The sequence below is a fragment of the Nicotiana tabacum genome, chromosome 7 (assembly GCF_000715075.1).
Source record: "Nicotiana tabacum cultivar K326 chromosome 7, ASM71507v2, whole genome shotgun sequence".
Classification (NCBI taxonomy): Eukaryota; Viridiplantae; Streptophyta; class Magnoliopsida; order Solanales; family Solanaceae; genus Nicotiana; species Nicotiana tabacum.
The window spans coordinates 69,690,273-69,710,309 of NC_134086.1; positions in this window are offsets into that span (position 1 = coordinate 69,690,273).

Genomic DNA, 20,037 nt, shown 5'->3' on the forward strand with positions numbered 1-20,037 from the left:
GTGTCTTCCAAACTCAGATTCCCTTGCACCAACAATACGGCCGAGTATGAAGCCTGCATCTTAGGGATCAAGATGGCTATTGACATGAACATTCAAGAGCTGCTAGTGATTGGAGATTCAGACTTGCTTATACATAAGGTCCGAGAAGAATGGTCAACCAAGAACTCCAAGATACTCCTGTATCTGCATTATGTACAGAAGTTGAGAAAGAGGTTCACAAAGATAGAGTTCCAGCATGTCCCCAGGGTCCATAATGAATTTGCCGATGCATTGGCTACCCTATTATCCATGATACAACATCCAGATATGAATTTCATTGACCCTATTCCAGTAAAGATCTACGATCGGCCAGCATACTGTGCTCACGTTGAAGAAAAAGCGGATGGAAAACCTTGGTTTCATGATATCAAGGAATACTTGGCGAAAGGAGAATACCTAGAGCTTGCAAACCCTATTCAAAAGCATACACTTTGAAGATTATCCAACAATTTCTTCCACAGCGGAGGAATCTTGTATAGGAGGACTCCAGATCTGGGATTACTAAGGTGTGTCGATGCAAATGAAGCATCTAAATTACTAGAAGAAATCCATGCTGGGACCTGCGGGCCACATATGAATGGTGTTGTCTCAGCCAAGAAGATACTCCGAGCTGGTTATTTTTGGATGACTATGGAAACAGACTATATTCAGTATGTCTGGAAGTGCCACCGCTATCAGATACATGCAAATATGATAAGGGTGCCTCCAAATGAGCTTAATACAACAAGCTCACCATGGTCATTCGCCGCTTGGGGAATGGATGTTATTGGACCAATCGAACCTGCCGCATCAAATGGGCACATGTTCATCCTAGTGGCAATTGATTATTTCACCAAATGGGTTGAAGTAGCATCATACAAGGCAGTGACTAAGAAAGTTATGGCAGACTTTGTCCACGACCGTATCGTTTGTCGGTTCGGAATTCCAGAATCAATCATTACAGATAATGGTTCCAATCTCAATAGTTATTTGATGAAAGCCATGTGTGAAACCTTCAGGATCAAAAACAAGAATTCTACAGCCTACAAACCTCAGATGAAAGGAGCCGTAGAGGCCGCTAGTAAGAATATCAAGAAGATACTAAGGAAAATGATAGAGAAGCATAAGCAGTGGCACGAGAAGTTATCATTTGCTTTATTGGGGTATCGCACCACAGTCCGCACATCAACCGGGGCGACTCCCTATATGCTGGTTTATGGTACAGAGGCGGTCATTCCTGCCGAGGTAGAAATTCCTTCCTTGAGGATTATACAGGAAGCAGAACTCGACAATGCAAAATGGGTGAAGAGTCATTATGAGTAGCTAGCTCTTATAGATGGAAAAAGAATGAACGCAGTTTGCCATGGTCAGCTTTATCAAAACAGAATGTCCAGATCCTTCAACAAAAGGGTCATGCCGAGACAGTTCACACCGGGCCAGCTAGTGCTAAAGAAGATTTTCCCGCATCAGGACGAGGCCAAAGGGAAGTTCTCTCCCAACTGGCAGGGTCCGTACATGGTCCACCGGGTTCTAACAGGAGGAGCCCTCATACTTGCAGAAATGGATGGTGAAGTTTGGCCGAAGCCGATCAATTCAGATACAGTAAAGCGATACTATATGTAACCTTTATGCTTTCCTTTATGATGTAACTTGAACAATGTCTGACCTGATTCCCGTTTAAGAGGTGATATGTAGGTAGCCCTATGAACTTGGCTTACCTCCTAGCTTGGCAGGAGTTCATCCGATATTTCATGTTTCGATGCTCCGAAGGTATCACGGTGATTCGTTGGACGTGTTAGATTTCAGTTCAGTCCAGTTGGACAAGGATCTATCCTATGTTGAGGATCTAGTGGCGATATTGGATAGGCAGGTTAGAAAGCTAAGGTCAAAGAACATTGCATCAATGAAGGTTCAGTGGCGGGGTCAGCCGATCGAGGAGGTGACTTGGGAAGCCGAGAAGGATATGCGCATCCGTTACCCTCATCTTTTCACTTCTTCAGGTATTTCTCTATGCTCGTTCGAGGACGAACGAATGTTTAAGTGTAGGAGGATGTGATGACCTGGCCAGTCGTCTTAAGAATTTATGCCCTGATCCCCTATTAACTGCTTTCCCCAAGTTTATTTCTGCTATTTTAATTTGCCGGGATGTCCGGTTTTGAGTTTCGGAGAGTTTTAGGACACTTAGTCCCTAAATGAGAGCTTAAGTGTTGGAAAGTTGAGCATAGTTAGAATAGTGTGAAGATGGCCTCGGAATGGAGATCCGATAGTTCTATTAGCTCCGTTGGGTGATTTTGGGCTTAGACGCGTGTTCAGATTGTGTTTTGGAGGTCCATAGCTAATTTAGGCTTGAAATACCGAAAGGTCAAATTTTGAAGTTTCCGGTTCGATAGAGAGATTTTGATCCGGGGGTCGGAATGGAATTTCGAAAGTTGGAGTAGCTCCGTAGTGTTGAATGTGACGTGTGTGCTAAATTTCAGGTCATTCGGACGAGGTTTGATAGAATTTTCGATCGAAAGCGTAGTTTTAGAGTTTTTGCAATTCTTAAGCTTGAATTCGATGAAAAATAGGTATTTTGATGTTATTTTGAGTGTTCCGAAGGTTGGAACAAGTTTGAATAAAGTTATGGGATATGTTGGTAGGTTTGGTTGAGGTTCCGGGGGCCTCGGGATGATTTTGGATGGTTGACGGAAAGATTTTTGGAATTTGGAGTTACAACTTCAACTGTTTTTCTATCATAACTGCACCTTCGAGTGTGGGACCGCAGGTGCTGAACCGCAGAAGCGGCGGATCAATCGTAGAAGCGGAAATGGGGAAGTTCAGCAAGGAACGCAGAAGCGGTTGGATTTCTGTAGGAGTGGTACCGCATCTGCGGATGGGGAGTCGCAGATGCGGAAGATGGGTTTTAAGTGAGAAGTCGCAGATACGACCAGTGTCCGCAAAAGCGGGACCGCAGATGCGGTAACAGCTGGGCAGAAATAGGAAATTTCGAGGGTTTAGTTTCAAAAGTTGGAAGTTCAATTTGGAGCCCGAGAGAGGGAGATTTTGAGAGAAAATTGAAGAGGAGGTCATTGGGTGACAATTCTTTAACCCTTTCTAGTTGTATTCCATCAATCTATAGTTAGTTTCATCATTTAATTTCAGATTGGAGATGAAAATTGGAGAAAAGTTGGAAAAAAGTTCTTAGACCTAAAATTTGACATTTTATTTAGAATTTGACCTTATATTTGGATAATTTCTTTATGCATGAACTCGTGAGAGTATGAGGATTCTAAAAATATAAATTTTACCCGATTCCGAGATGTGGGCCCGAGGGGTGTTTTGGTCATTTTACCTAATTTCGCGTATTAGCTTAGAATTTCTTTGTAGAGTCAGTTACTTGAAGTGCTATTTACATTATGCAATTGAATTGAATAGATTTGGGCAATTTGGAGTCGAGTACTCGTGGCAAGAGCGTGGTTTCGGGTTGATTATTGTGCCGGTTCGAGGTAAATGGCTTGTCTAACCTTGTATGGGGGACCTTCCCCTTAGGATTTGGTATTTTTGGTAATTGAAATGGCTTGTACGTGAGGTGACGAGTGCGTACTTGTGCTAATTGTTGAAAATCCAGTTTTCATTAAGTAATTACTAGTATGTTTCCTTTCCCGTTTTTATTACTTGCACCATTAAGCCTGTTGTTAGCTTAGAAAAGCATGTATAAGTGACTTAATTGCTTTACTTGCTCAAACTGCCTTACCTGAATTTTTAGCAGCATGATAGGCTATAATTACTTGTTTGCCTTAATATGAAATTTGCCATTTCTGAATATTTTCCTGTTGCTGCTGTGTATTTACATTGGGACTACGGATGTGGGATTCCGGTAGATCCCCCTGCACAGTTATATGGAACTACGGCAATGCACCCAGTAGATTCCCCCAGTACTGAGTATTTACATTTGGGACTACGGAACGGTATTCCAGTAGATCCCCATGCACTATGAGTTGGACTACAGGATGGGATCCCGGGAGATCCATTGGATATGTATGTTTGGGACTACAGGACGGTATCCTGGGAGATCCCTGATTGTTATTTTGGTGCTGAACCGTATTTCTTTTCTATGTTTACCTTGTCCCTGTAATAGTGGTTGTTGCCCTTTATATCTTTTGTTACTTTTACTGCTGTACTTATTTATATTGTTCTGTTCTACACTGTCGAACTTTATATTTTATTTAACCTCAGTAGGGCCCTGACTTTCCTCGTCACTACCCGACCGAGGTTAGGCTTGACACTTACTGAGTACCGCTGTGGTGTACTCATGCCCTTTCTGTGCATGTTTTTCATGTGCAGATCCAGGTACCTTAACTCAGACTTACTATCTGTGAGGCGACCCTTCGGAGACTTCGAGGTATATCTGCCGCGTCCGTAGACCGAGAAGTCTCTCTCTATTCTCACTTGTAGTTACAACACTTCTGTATTTATTTGTTTTAGACTATTTTAGAGTTAGAGCACTATGTAATATCCTTAGCTTGTGATTCATGGGTTTTCGGGTCTTGGAAGTATGTATCGGTTCGAGAGTTAAATAATGTGTATGCTGAGCGGCACTTTTAAACACTGTTTTATTACTCTAATTCTGTTTTAAATCGTTTAATTTCCGCAATTTGGTTTATCTTCCGTAATTTAGACTTACCTAGTCGTAGAGACTAGGTGCCATCACGACGGTTCACGGAGGGCGAACCGAGGTCGTGACATTTTTCCTTTTTTTTCATTTTTCTCCTTCTTATTATTTTTCTTCTTCTTTTTTTTATTTCATAAAATGAGTAAATGTGGGAAAGAATTTTGGAGGGGTCTTCCCTTTATGGATTGTTGCTACAAAGCTGTTTCTAGCCCTTGCACAGTTTCTCTTTGGTTGCACCTACTTCTTGCAAAGTTGCTTTGGATTGCACTTGTTTTATGTTTTCAAACAAAGAACAATTGTTAGTTTAAAATGGTGGTTGGTTTTGTGGCCTTGATTATTTCACTCACTTGATCTCGGCCCTTTCAACTGCAACTGGTTGCTTCCTGAATACCGACTGCTTTTCTGACCCTGGAGGAACTCTGGTTTTTTCAGATTTTGCCATGACGATTGGTCGATGGAACTCAACCTTTTCGACTTTATTTTGCCTCTATAGGCCTTTCCCTTCTGACTTTTTTTGTTTAAACTTTGGAGCATTGGGAACTTTTGGCTTCTCAACCTTTGCTGAGATGGTTAGCCACGTAAGACTCAACCTTTTCAACTTCATTTGCCTTTATAGGCACTTCAATTTGATTTTCTCCTTCCGAGAGTTTTGAATTCAAAGCATCGGCCGCCATGGCCAGTCGAGGCCGACTTATGCCCCTGACGAGGCTGGGTGTCTTTTTGCATATTAGCTTGTATCAAATGAGAATCATGTAAATCAGTCTTACCATACTTTCTTTGTCTTAGTTTTCGGAGCAGAGTTAGACCGAAAGGGATTCAAAGAAAACAAACAATGGAATGGAGAATGATTTTAAGACAAGAAGTGTCCCTTTCGGGGAATAGAAAGAAGGACTTATCTGGAGTACATGTAGACTTTAATGAACATGACATGACTTTTAGACTGGATGCCTAATCTGTGTAAACCGTCCGACTCTCAGAAATTCATCACAACTTTTGCCTCAAAATCGAGAAACCTTGCGAGGACTCTGTCGACATCGATGACTGTGAGGATCCTTTTTTCGATCAGGGACGCCCTTTGAAGGTTTTCACGAGCTGACCTCTCTCATTTCTCTTCTCATCATCGCCTTGTAGTGCTCTTTGTGAGTTTTCACTATCAAGACTCTCTCATTTTCCATTTCTCTGCTTACCATCGGCTTACGGTGCCCGTGTGGGTTTTCACCGATAAGACTCTCTCATTTTATTTCTCTCATTTTGTTGTGTCAGATCCAAGTAGTTGTATTCTCTGATCCTTGAACATTCTCACTGATTGATCGGAAGGACTTGAAAGGATTCGGGTAAAAATGATTTGGATTGAATTACAACTTTGGAACCATTCAGGCGGGATCATCGCCGAACCATTATAACTTCTGCCCCAGTTTCAACTTTTGGGGGAATTTAGTTTTTATTTTGGTGTGACTGAACCCCAGAGAGAGGCTGCCTACGTATCCTTTCGGAATCAAGTCGAACATAGTTCAGGGAACTTTGTTTTTAGTTTTCTTTTGTTTTTCTATTTTGTTTTGTTTTCTCTTTCTTTTTCCTTTCCATTTCTTTTTTTCATTTTCTTGTTGCCAGTTTCTTCCCTCCCCCTACCCTTTTTGTATTTTTCTTTTTCTCAATTTAATTTTTTTTTCAATAACACTTTCAGGTTCCAAAGAGGGTAATCAAAGAAAAGTAACCGACTGAAATGGTTTAAAAAAGGGTTAATGGTGTTTGGATAGCGAGAATGAAAGTCTTCGTCTTCTCAACTAGAGAATATTAATACTACATGGAGGATCAATCAGATTACCTTTTGACTGCATTTGCGTTGACAGTTATTCCAAGGACATTTCTTTCGACGTTTCCTAGGTACAATGCTTTCTTTGGCAGTACCCTTGTTACCATGTATGGCACTTTCCAATTCGGAGCCAATTTTCCTTTAGTTGTTCCAACTCTTTGTTTTATTTCCTAAAACTTATCTTCATTGTAATCTAATTCTTGATTCCTTATTTCGAAGACTGGAAGCGTCTTAGGATCTGGGCATGAAGTCCACAAACATGTCATGTTATTGAAATCTGCATTTAACAGAACTAAAAAGAGAATAAGGAAAACGACAAGATTAAGAAAAGAGACATTCCTGGACAATGAAATATTAATTTCATTTGATTTTGTTTGATTTTTTGTTTGATTTTTTTTTTGATTTTTTTTTTAATTTTTGAAGATAGAAGGGTTTACAACGGAAAGTAAGACAATAAAGTAAAACATTCGAATCACACCCTGAGATAATCCGGATGCAGAAAGGATAGCAAGACTGGCTACCGAGACTCTCGTCTAATGGGGAACTTTCATGCTTGATGACCATTTTTTGGCTTTTCTTCTGTCTTGGCAATGGATGCAATGGCCTTCGGTGCCGGATCAAATTCCTTAGCTTCACAAATCATTCTAACTATTGGGCCGATATTGTGGGCAGGCAACAGATTGTTCATCACATCAGGAGCTTTTTCATCCCGAAAAATGATTCTTTCAGCTTCAATCAAATCTTCAACTGCCTTTTTGAAGGTCCAACAATCCTCTGTATTGTGCCCCACTGCTCCAGAGTGGTATTCACATATAGCATCAGCTCGGTGCGAGTGGGACTCGAGTTCGGCTGGTTCGGGGCCACTAGCTACAGTAGATCAAGCCTGATTAGCTTTTGGAACAAGCTTGAATACGATTCACCAATAGGGGTGAACTAATTCTTTCTGAGAGGCTATTTTGGGCGAGGATTGTACTGGGGAACATCTGGTTGGGGATTATATGAAGCTTGGTAAGGACGGGCATTTATGGAAGGTGGAGCTTGGCTTTGTGTATGATGTTGTGGCCGCGTGTAAGGTTTCACGTTCATCACCGCATAAGGAGGTGGTTCCAAGGCATAAGCAACATCTTAAAGAGGATAATAATGTTGAGGGACCTCAGGAAGCATATATGATCAGTTGGATGACTTGCGGGTCCCCCTTGAGGTTGAAACCATCATGGCACCCTCTTCACTTCCTTTGTTGTTCATAAAACCCTCCGAACCATTCTGAGCCTGTGATATGGCCTTAAAAGCAGCATGACTCAAGATTCGACCTATTTTTAAAACGCTTTCAACCATTCCCCCAAATTTGATAGCATCAGAGAACGGCTTTCCCATAGCGGACATCATGTTTTGGAAGTAGTCTGCCTTTTGGGCCTATAGAAAGACCGTGACCATTTCAATTTCATCCATTGGAGGCTTTACCCTGGCAGCTTGCTCACGCCATTTGACAGCATATTCGCGGAAGCTTTCTGTGATTTTGTTTTTCAAATTGGACAAATAGTTTCTGTCGGGAGCGATGTCCACATTATACTGGAACAGGCGAACAAAATCTCGGGCCATATTGTCCCACACGTGCCAATGGCTAATTTCTTGATCGGTATACCACTCAGAAGCGATTCCGGTGAGGCTTTCCCCAAAATAGGCAATTAGCAGCTCCTCTTTTCCACCAGCACCCCTCAACTGGTTACAGTATCGTTTCAGATGAGCGACCGAGTCTCCGTGACCATTGTACTTTTCAAATTTTGGCATCTTGAAGCCAGCTGGCTAGTGGACATGGGGAAACATGTAGAGGTCAGAGTATGAGACACTCTTCTGACCACTCAGACCTTGCATGTTTTTCAGGCTTTGTTTCGGGCTCTTCATCTTTCGAGCCATTTCCTCTTGCTCGGGATTTTTAGCAACATTTTCTTGCTCCATCGAGAGATCATATTGCGGAGGTTGAATGAAAGAGTACGGGGTCACATATGTTATTTCTAATTGAAGTTGTGGACGCTAAAAGGTGATCATTGGATGCTCAACATACGGCCGTGGTAAAGTTGGTGGTGTTCTGGTGTAGACTGATGCTGTAGAGAACAATATTGGAGGTGCCCAAGAAACTGGCGCCTGGGGGCGAACCACATAAGTCATGCCAGGATCATTGAACGACATTGGAGGGTGCCCGCATGGGATGAGCGGGTTTGGCATAGGGGCGTTGGTAACCTCACTTGACATGGGGATCGACTCAGGGAACCCAGGGATTGCACTTGGCGGTTCCCTACCATTAGACCAGGCGTCCCACATTTCCAATATGCGGAGACACAAAATGTTATTCTCTTCAGTAGCTGCTGATTCTAGCTGCAAAATAGCCGATGTCGGGCTATCCTCAGGACCGATGATTGGTAGATTGCTTGCGGAGGCCATTTGTGCCTTTAGATCTTGTGAAGAAGGGGAGGCTAGACTACCAACAAAACCAACTACCAAAGCCTGGCTAGTTTGCACACCCAACAACCTTGTTAGTTTTGAGACATTTAATATATAGGAATTCACACGTTGGGATGTAATACACCTAATAGTTAAACGCTTTTACCATGTGTTTGAACGGTTGCCTGTTTCATCCCGGCCTTAACTAACCCTTTTTACATTGTACCTCTTTTCTTCATTTCTGCCTCTCTATAATCACTCTTGATTTTTTCATCGTGTTTTTGCCGCTCTTTTATTTTTTGGCACTCTCTTTTCTTTTTTCTTTTTTGTTTTTGTTTTTGTCATTCTTTTATTTTTGTCACTCTTTTTTTTTTACTCTTTTTTCACTCAGTTTTTCTTTCTCTTTTTTTTTCAGTTTATTTTTCACTCAGTTAATTTAATGGCTATGATCGAATCTGATGGGGATTGCCTACGTATCATGACACCGCATGAATCAGATCTTGCGTAGTTCGGGAAGATCAAAAGTGGAATAAATAAGCTAACCTTTTTTTTGTTGGAATTGTTTTGAAAGAAATGCTTTAAAAATAGAAAGAAAATTCTTTTTTTGATTTTTTGATTTTAATTTTATTTTTGAAAGAAAGACTTCTAAAAAATTCATTTGCTTTTGATTTGAACTTTGGAAATTTTAAAAGTAAAAATAAAATATTTTGTTTGAATTTTCATTTGTTTTCTCTTTTTCTAAAGAAGAACGAAAATATTTTTGGATTTTGAATGTTGCCTCTTAATTTTCGAAAGAGGGACTTTTAAGAAAATATTTTGGATTTTTGAGTTTTTATTTATTTACAAAAGCACTTCTAAAGAAAAGAGAAAATATTTTTGGACTTCAATTTTTCAAAATTGTTTTTTTTTAACATTTACGAAAGAAAGACTTCGAAAGACAGAAAAGAATATTTTTTTTTTGGATTTTTGTTTTGACTTGTGGATTTTCGAAAGAAGGACTTTTAAGAAAACATATCGGATTTCTGAGTGTACTTTTAAAGAAAAGAGAAAATATTTCCGGACTTTTATTTATCAATATTTTATGCACATTTACAAAAGAAAGACTTCTCAAGAAGAAAAGAATATTTTTTGGATTTTTGTTCCTGGTTGTTTTTTGGATTTTTTGGGAAAAATACTTCAAAATGAAGGAAACCCGTATTTTGGATTTTGAATCCTTTATAGATTTTTCTTTTTATTTCTTTTTTTCCCTATGAAAGACTTCAGAAATAAGGAAACTATTTTTTTGAGTTAAATTTTATTTTTTGAATTTTCTAAGGAAGGAATTAATTTTTCTTTTGATTTCTTAAAATTGGGGCCGGAACCGATGAGGTTTGCCTGCGTATCTCACATCCGGTAAGAATCAGACCCGCGTAGTTCGGTCAGTTTTGATGGAACAGAGAAACATGGCACTTGAAAATTTTGGCTCATTTTGAAATGACCTTTTTTTTTCCAGAATTTTGGCAGAGTTTCAGTACTTTTTGGACGCCAGATTTTCTGAAGACTGGTAATTATCTCTCTCATACCTCAATTTGATTTTTCTAATTTTTTCTCCCTTATTCTAGAAGCTGGTCAACATGCAATCCGAAGCAAATAAATGTGCAAGTAGCAAGTAAAATGCATCAGGATGGTCTTTTGATTTCGGGTACACCTGTCTTAGACGGACCCAACCCCTGTGTTGAGTCCCCAAAGTCAAATGCACGTGATGGAAACAAGCGTTCCTACTAGGGATCCGGCAGGAGGCTATGTTATACTTGGTTTAAAAACCTAGGTGTATTTTTCTAGACCTGACTTACCCGAGCGGACAGCTCGAGCCGAGGGGGAGCAATGTACCGGGAATACAAAAGCTTCACCGGCTTTGCAACTTGTCTAAACCTCGTTCAAAATTGGGATATGACTATAACAGAAAAGAAGTTACACGAAGTGCACACTTCCCAGATGATTTAGAAGACTTAGAGAGAGGAGGGTTTCGTAGCAAATTATATACAGTCCAAACAATATCAAAGCGGCAATTAGCACATTAGGATCAAACATGTAAAAATCAGATAATAAATAACGCCAAGTATAACAACTATTCTAAGCTCGAATTCTTGAACCCTGAAACAAAAGTTCTGGGTTCTTTTCCCCAGCAGAGTCGCTAGAACTGTCACACCTCCTTTTTTACCACCCGAGAGGGATATAACGGAGTTTTTCCAATTAAAGTATTATTATTCGAAATGAGTTTATTTTATTTAATCAGAGTCGGCAGTTGGGATAGTTTATTTGGTGTCCCAAGTCACCGGTTTATTTTAAAATCCCAAATCGAGGAAATTTCGACTTTATTTTAAAAGTCTGCGAACCAGAAACTCTAAGTAAAGAATTCTGTTAACCCGGGAGAAGGTGTTAGGCATTACTGGGTTCCGTGGTTCTAGCACGGTCGCTTAAACTATTAAAATTGGCCTAATTATCTGATTAATTACATGTTTTAAATCTATTGTGCATTTTTAGCTTTATAACCGCTTTTATTTATTTAAAATCGCTTTTTACAATTTATAGAACTTATCTCTTGAACAAGTTACGATTGTCGTACACTTGTTTGTTTTGGAACACGCCGCGCACCACGCTACATGAAATGTAGCCGCGATTCACGACATGTTTATTTTATTAATATTCAGAGTTGTTATGATCGGGTTACATGAAATGCTCCTCCGATTTTGGGAATTAGGTATCATGACTATGTCACGGGAACCGTACCCATAGCCATGATAATTTATTATAAAACGCGCCTAAAGCAAGCTACGAATGTTCAAGGGTGTTTTCTATACTAAGTTAATATTAATGTGAGGCCATAGCTTATGGATTTTTGTTTGTGTATGGCACACCTCAATTTATTTTAAAAGATTTGTATTTCACTAAATCAAACTAAGGATGCTCCCATTTAAATCTAATTTGAAATTAGGCATCACAAACTACGCCACGGGAACCGTACTCACAGTTGTAATGATTTAGTTGCGTGCCTAAAGCAAACTATGGTGTTTGATCATTATTTATTTTTGCCCCTTCGGGTTCCTAATCAAATAGACTCAATGTCACCAAGCTACTGTCAAGAACCGGAAAGTGTTTAGTTATTTTTCAAATGGTTCTTTGTAGTCTCTACTTCTTTAGTTGTTAACAGAATTGGTATGAATCAATCAAACAAAATCACATAATGAGATATTTAAACAAAGAAAACTAAAGAAAACAGAACTAACGAAAGAGAGAAAAAGAATCAAGTCTAGGCCAAATTATAAAAATACTACTGTCAAAACAAATTATGATAAAACAAACATTGAAGTAAGCATACTAGACGATATCAATATGAGGAGCATTATTTTACTTAACTAAGAGAGGCATAAAAACTCATTAATCAGAAAGATGACAAAATATGGACCTCAAATGAGCAAATTATTGTATTTAATATTACTGTTCCAAAAGATGAACATTGAGTATCCTTAAACAGATTCGGAAACAAGCAAAGACCATGCAAGCGGAACCTCAATTGGAATCGACAGACTGAACCTCACCAGACAACTAGATTAATTGACGAGATCCCAACGAAGTCTTCATATAAACGGAACGAACTACTGCTCTTCGCCGACGTTGGTCACTGGGAATTGACAATGGGAGAGAAAGCTATAACGGCAGTTATTAGAGATGGAGCTAAATTCTTCAGCAACTTCACCTCATATGAGTATTTATTCTTCTTTTCGCCAAATAGGTTGTTTCCTTCAAACACATTTCTTTTCTGTAAACAATTAAGAGTAATAAAAAGCTGCTTAATTATATACCCTTAGTTTGTGTTGCTAAGAATTTTATGGGGAATAGCTCTGGTCAAGGCAAGTGGGCGACATAGAGAAAACTCGCATTTTCCTTTGGCTTTCTGATGGAGGATGGAATGTCGTTTCTTTCTTTCGAGGGGAGGGGTCTATTATCAAAACAGCGGATAGCTCTCCCATATAGGGTCTTTAGGTTCTAGGTCTTTTTATAGTCACAGTTTAGGGTTTTAGGGTATTGGGCTTGGGTAATTATGGGTTAGGTCCGAAAATTAGGCCTAAAAATGGGTTGTTTGAGCCCAAATTTATTTTTTCTCGGTGAACGAGACTAAAAATACGACCTCATTTACTAATTAATTTTACTTAAGTAAAATAGCTATTAAAATAAGACTAACCGTTAAAACAAACCTTTTTTTTTGGTATTTTCAAATATCATATTAAAATAAAAATAAGGTACTATTCTTGTATATTTTTTTAGCTTTATGAAAGGTACATAAAAATAAAAATATTTTTTTGTAATTTTTATTTTTGTGACGAAATAAAGTAAAAGAGTTGAAATTAGTTGAAATGACTATATTAGGCCTAAACTAAATATTTACATGCTAAAATATGTAAAATCTTGGGAAGGGTCAAAAATCACATGTCTACAATAATAACTCACGAAATTTTTCTAGTGAAAACTGCGACAGAAAAATTTCGTTCGTTTGTTCGTTTGGGTGTCTGAACAGGTTTTTACCGTGAGGCACGAGGTTCGAGCTGACTAAAAGAGGAAGTCTCAATCCGAATAAAAGAAAAGAAAACAAGAAAAGAAGTTGAACTCTGAGTGTAGAAGCGGAGAAAAGATGCGGACTACTCAAGATATGATTGAAGTCACAAGCTTTGCATGTCCCGCCTTGATCCGAAAAGCTGAAGAAGAATGAACTAGCGGTTGCAGCTAACGAGCATCAAGATTCAGATCAGAGTCTGTAGGAAGAACCAGCCCCAGACTCAAGATCAAGCATTAGAAGGTTTATAGATAGGAATCTTGTAACTCGTAGTTGATAGGCTTAGCTAGTTTAGCTTTTCATATTTCATTTTGGTGTTATAAGGAGCTCAGCAAGCAGAAACAGCAGCAACATCAGTGAAATCACAGTTCTCGGTAGTCCCAGTTACAAGAACTTCCAGAACTACACTGACCTGATTCCTTTATAGCCAAGGATATGTAGGCAATCTCCGAAGCAAGGTTCTGTCAGACTTTTTCCAAAAAATGCTTTCGAGAGAGTATCCAGATAGGCAAAAATCGTTCATAATTGCTCATTTTATCTTTGCCCGAAAACTCTTCATGTTTCTGAGCAAAGAGGGGCAGTTGTGAGCATGTGATTTTTGCCCTATTAGAAATACTCTATTAAAGAAAATAGATTTTTTTCAAATTATTTTCAATTTTATAGGATTTTTATTAATTGCTTGCATTTTTGTGCACGTTTAATTTTTATTAAAATCATGAAAATGCCCCAAAAATATTAAAAATATCATGCATTGCATATTAGACTTTGTGTTGACATTTTAGGATTAACTAGTTAATTAATTATTTTATTAAAATGGAAAATCACAAAATCTTGCTCATTTTTACATTTTTTTAGCTTTTAATTTTAGATTAGTAATTTTCCCTTCATTAATTTAGGATTAACAAATTTTTTGTATATATTATAAATAGATAATTAGTTTAATTTTCTAAATTTGATTAATTTAGGATTTTAATTAATTAGAGAAAAGAAAAAGGAAAAATGTATTTGGTCTTATTTCTTTAAAGTTGGGCCAATCTTTAAATTGGCCCAGTTATGTTTTAAAATTCCGTTCAAACCCGGGCCCAATACCCAAATATGCCCGGTCCAGTCTCCACACCCCAAAACGACCCCGTTTCTTTGTCTTTCAATCACAGCCGTTGATTTCTTTTGATCCAACAGCTCGGAACTAGTCACTCAATTCTCTTAAAACTGTCTGAATTAGACCCTAACCCCATAGATCCCCTCTCAGTCATCTATCAAGCTCTCAGACTAGAAACCCTAGCCGCCCTAGGATCCCCTTGCTGGCTCCGCCCTTCTCCGCCGCCCGAAAATCGCCCTACGGCGGTAGAGTTTCACCAAAACACCCCAAATTCATCCTCTATACTCTGTACCATCTCCTAAGTACTAATCCATCTTTAATTTTCCCAAAATCACTGCCCAAATCCTTTAAATCGGAATCCAAAATTCATACCCAAATCCTAAATCGACCAAACCACCCCAAAACTATACCCCACACTCCTCACACCCCTCTGAACCTTAAACCACAAACGATTTCCCAAAACCCCTGCCCTTACTTCATTAATTTTGGATCTAATTTCTGGAACCCTAGCTTCGTTTTTGGCTTCTGATTTGGGCATGCGAGGTTGGTCCTTTGGACTCATGACTTACATCAGTCAATTGCTTTTGATGAGAGCAATCTATTGATGTTAGTTTTGGTTCATTTTTACCCCCATCAAAATTGTTCCGGGTTTGTAGTTGTCTCAGACGAGTCTTTGTGGTATTTCCTATTCTTTCTTTTGTTATTCTTTCTTTCTTCTTTTTCATAATTGTTTTCTTATTCAGTTTGCATGATTTAGGATTTTTCAGTGCTCCAGTTTTATGTGTTTGTTCATCTTGCTTATGTTAATGTAAATTAGCATGTTTTAGTAGTTTCATTGCATGAAATTCCTGCTGATTCCATCACAATTCGATTTATGTTAGGGTTAGTTTAATTTAGGTTTTCTGATGCTTAATATTGTAGGATTCAATTGCATTATTTTATTGCTTGATTGTTGTTTTGATTTGATTTTGGTTAATTGCTGGCCCTGTCCCTGTTTGCTTGATTTGTACATCATTAGAAACTTGTAAGGGTCTAATTGAACTAAAAGAAACTTAGGATGATTTTTAGAAATTTTAGAAGAAAATATCTAGGAAAAGGAAGGTTCTAGAAGTATAGAGCTATCCAGAATTATTAAAAGATGCTGAAAAATGGACAGCTTTCCATTATTCTCGGTCAAATATGATGTACTATCTAAGGAATTTAAGGTAGAATATTCTTTTGATGCTATTTTCGATATACACTATAAAAAGAAAGCCATTCACTAATTCTCATATACACTCATCATCATACAGACCTGAAAATCTTCTAAAACAAAAAATCCAATTTCCAGTTTTCCTATTTTCTTTGTTTTACAAAATCTGGAAGGAATTTTCTTTGAGTTCTGGTTTCTTGAGCTAAGTTATGAACTGATACTGAAGCTGTGGTTGATATATACTGCTGTTCCTGGAGTTACTGGACTTCATCTTCTATTTTCAGAATATTATTTGATTATTTTTTGTTATTCCTTTACAGGTTAGGTATGTTTACACATCCATGTTACTCCTGTTTGAATGCTATATGAAAAAATTTGATTTGTTTATGTCTTAATTATGTTTAACTGCATAGACTCATTATGTGTAATTGTTAAGTTCGTCTTGAATGGTCTTCCATGTTAAAGTTGTGATACTATTCAGCCTCTAATTATGTTCAATTGTTTGAACCTAGTATGTATAATTGCTAAATTGGCCTGAGATTCCCTCTTTGTTAAGCTTTGAAAGTATCAGTAGGTTAAAGATAGATATTCAACTGGTTAGATGTGAATGGATAGTTTAATGTTTACTGCTGATAGCCGTCTAAATTCTAAGATTGGTGTTTTCTGTTTCAAGCAATGTTAACAGGGTAATTTAATCCTAATTCATTGCATTGTTCATAGCCAATTTGGTTTAAGAGGATAGCCCAATGGTTATTCCTTTGTGAATCAAGAAGTGGTTTAGAATAGAATGGGGTTTAGAATTAATTAGATATTATTTGTATAATGTGGGTCATTGTATTAGTTTTTCCCATCTTCATGTCATAGTTTATTGCAATTAAAGTATGAATATAACCAATTTTTGTATGTTAAAGTGGATAGGTTTTTAAACTGACTTTGTAAAAACTGTTTAATCTCTCATAATTGTTGTCATGTGCGTATTGGGCTTAAGCCATTATTTAATCTCTTGTAATTGATTGTCATATGTGTATTGGACCTGGACACACTTAGGCCTGCCACTATACAACCATGTTAACTGGAGTTTCTAAACTCCAATGCTGAGGCAATGTTAATCGAATTTGATCCATTCGCGTGAAATCCACGCGGGCTAACTCCATTGGGCCCACTTGTTCTTACCACTATTGTGATCAAGGCCAATAGCTGTCAATATTAAATAACAAACAATTTTTATTCTCCAAACCTTTTTGATGGACAGTTTTTCCTGTTAATTGATTAAAGTTACGTGAAAACTAGAATTATATAAATGTCAACCCCTTTAACGCCACTCTATCCAATTATATATTTCTGTAATCCCTAGCCTTCTGCATGACCTCAAACTTAGAAAATAATTCGTGAACATCCATTGTTTGCTTTAGTGGAGTGCAATCTTTTAATATAAATTGAGGCGTGCCATCCACAAACTAATCCCATAATATATGGCCCTCATATTAATACTAAAATTAGTTTGAAAAATACTTAGAATATTCATGACTAGTATAGAAAATACTTTGAACATTCGTAGTTTGCTTTAGGCACATTTATAATAAAATTATCATAGATACGGGTATAGTTCCCATGACGTAGTTGTGATACATAATTTCCAAATTCAAGGGTGCATTTAAGTGACCCGGCCACAACTTCTAATAACGTTAATGTCAAGACCCAAACCCCGCTCCAGTCGTGATGGCGCCTCTCGTGAAGACAAGGTCAGCCAACAAACTCATATCGCCTTTTCAAAAATAGTTAAACATTAATAAACAGTTTAAATATGATTTAATGATATAATTAATGGAAGCACAACCCGACACAGCCCTAACCGGGGTGTCACAAGTCACGAGCATATACTAGGGTATAAATACAACTGAAAGTCTGGAGTGTACAAATACAGACTAATGAAATGAGGAGAGAGAAAAGCAGTACTGCGAACGCCGGTAGCTACCTTGCTAAATCCTGATGACTCTGCCTCCGATAAGCAAAACATACCTGAATCTACACACAAGGTGCAGGGAGTAATGTGAGTACTCCGACTCAGTGAGTAATAATAATAAATAAAGACTAAAGGCAAGAAATCACGCAAAAACACAAGGTATTCCATATTGAAGCAGTAAAATCACTTTAAACAGTAAAGCAGTGAGAAATCAAGTGAAAATCCCTTTGTTTTCCAACAAGTAAAGCAAGTAGTTTACAAGTGAGTAACAAAAATGATAGAAATGTAAATAGCCCCTCAGGCAAAATATGTACAACAAAACCACCCCTCGGGCATAATATCAACAGAACCAGCCCCTCAGGCTCAATATCAAAATAGTGTCAGCCCCGCGAGCTCAATTTCATAACAGTAACAGCCCCTCGGGCTCAATATCAGAACAGTAACGCTCCTCGGGCTCATTATCAGATCAGTAACAGCCCCTCGGGCTCACTCTCAAAATAGTATCAGCCCCTCGGGCTACCTCACAATCACTCATATCAGCCCCTCGGGCATAGTATCAATCACTCAGAACAATGGGTACCCGCGCTCACTGTAGGTGTGCAGACTCCGGAGGGGCCCCTTACGACCCAAGTGCTATATTAAGCCACCTCGTGGAATCATCACTCAGCATATACTCACATCACTCAAGCCACCGCGTGGCATATAAAGTATCTCAAGCCCTCGGCCTCACATCATTCAAGCCACCTCGTGGCATAAATAGTATCTCAGGCCCTCGGCCTCATATCACTCGGCCTCACATCACTCAAGCCACCTCGTGGCATAAATAGTATCTCAGGCCCTCAGCCTCATATCACTTAGCATATCCTCATATATGGCCCTCAGCCTCACTCAGTCTGGAAATCATCATAAGCCCCTCAGCCATTTGTAAAACAATATTTCTCAGCCCAAAATACCATTTAGAAATATCATTTGAGTTTTCAAATCTGCATAAAAGTGGCTAAGTATGTAAAACAATAATTATCAACAGGACTGAGTTTAAATATAAGTCAAAACAGTGAGAAAATAGTGATAAAAATTCCCAAAGGATTTAAATAATTGGCACGAAGCCAAAGTATGACAATCAGCCCAAATCATGATGAAACAAATAAGTTTCAATCAAATATGCGGTAAAATCATCAATCGGGATGGACCAAGTCACAATCCCCGGTAGTAAAAGACTCCGCGCTCATCATCCAGCGCGTGTCTCACCTCAATATAGCACTACGATGTGCAAATCTGGGGTTTCAAACCCTCAGGACAACATTTACAATCATTACTCATCTCGAACCGGCTAATCCTCTAGCTCGCGATGCCTTTACCCTCGAATCGGCCTCTAAATGCTCCAAATCTAGCTGAAATCAGTACAAAACCATCAAATGTGCTAAGGTAACAAAGCCCACTCGAAAATAATCAAATTACCACAAAATTCCCGAAATTGGTCAAACCCGACCCCCGGGCCCACATCTCGGAATTTGACAAAATCCACAGAAATAGAATCCTTATACTTTCACTAGTCTAACCATACAAAAATTATCCAATGATGATACCATTTGGTCATTCAAATCATCATTTTACATTTTCAAATCCCTAGGTCCAAATCCCCAATTTACACCTCAAAAACATATAATCTAGTCAGATTATTCGATGATAATTCAATATTATGGAGTAGAAATGATCACAAGTGACTTACCTAAAGATTTCCCATGATTTCTTGCTCAAAAATCGCCCCAAGCCGTGTTCTTTCACCAAAAAAAGGTCAAAATGAGCAGAAGAACGCAACAACTTTAATAAACCTATTCTGGTCGCTAAAAGAGCCATTCCCGTCGCTAAAAGTGACAAATCTGGTCGCTAATGGTGTGCACCAGATCCTGCTGCACCAGTAATGTTTATTTTCACTAAAAAGGCTTTAACTCCACCATACGAACTCGGAATTCGATGATTCTTGTTCCTATGAGTCACAAATATGATACGAGCATAGTCCTTCAATCAAAACTCAATTCGGAGCTCGTTTGCTCAGTACGATATCCATTTCGCTCGTTAAACAATTAACTCATGATTCGCGTCAAAAATCCAAACGTGACTTGATGAAATTAGACCAAACTTTCCATATCACTCCTATAATTCATTATCAAAATTCCGGAAGTCTCAAAATCAAATTTCGATCTCTAGAACTAAAAATGGACCTTTGGATCATTACATGCTTATAATCAATACGCCAAAATCTTCCAAAAA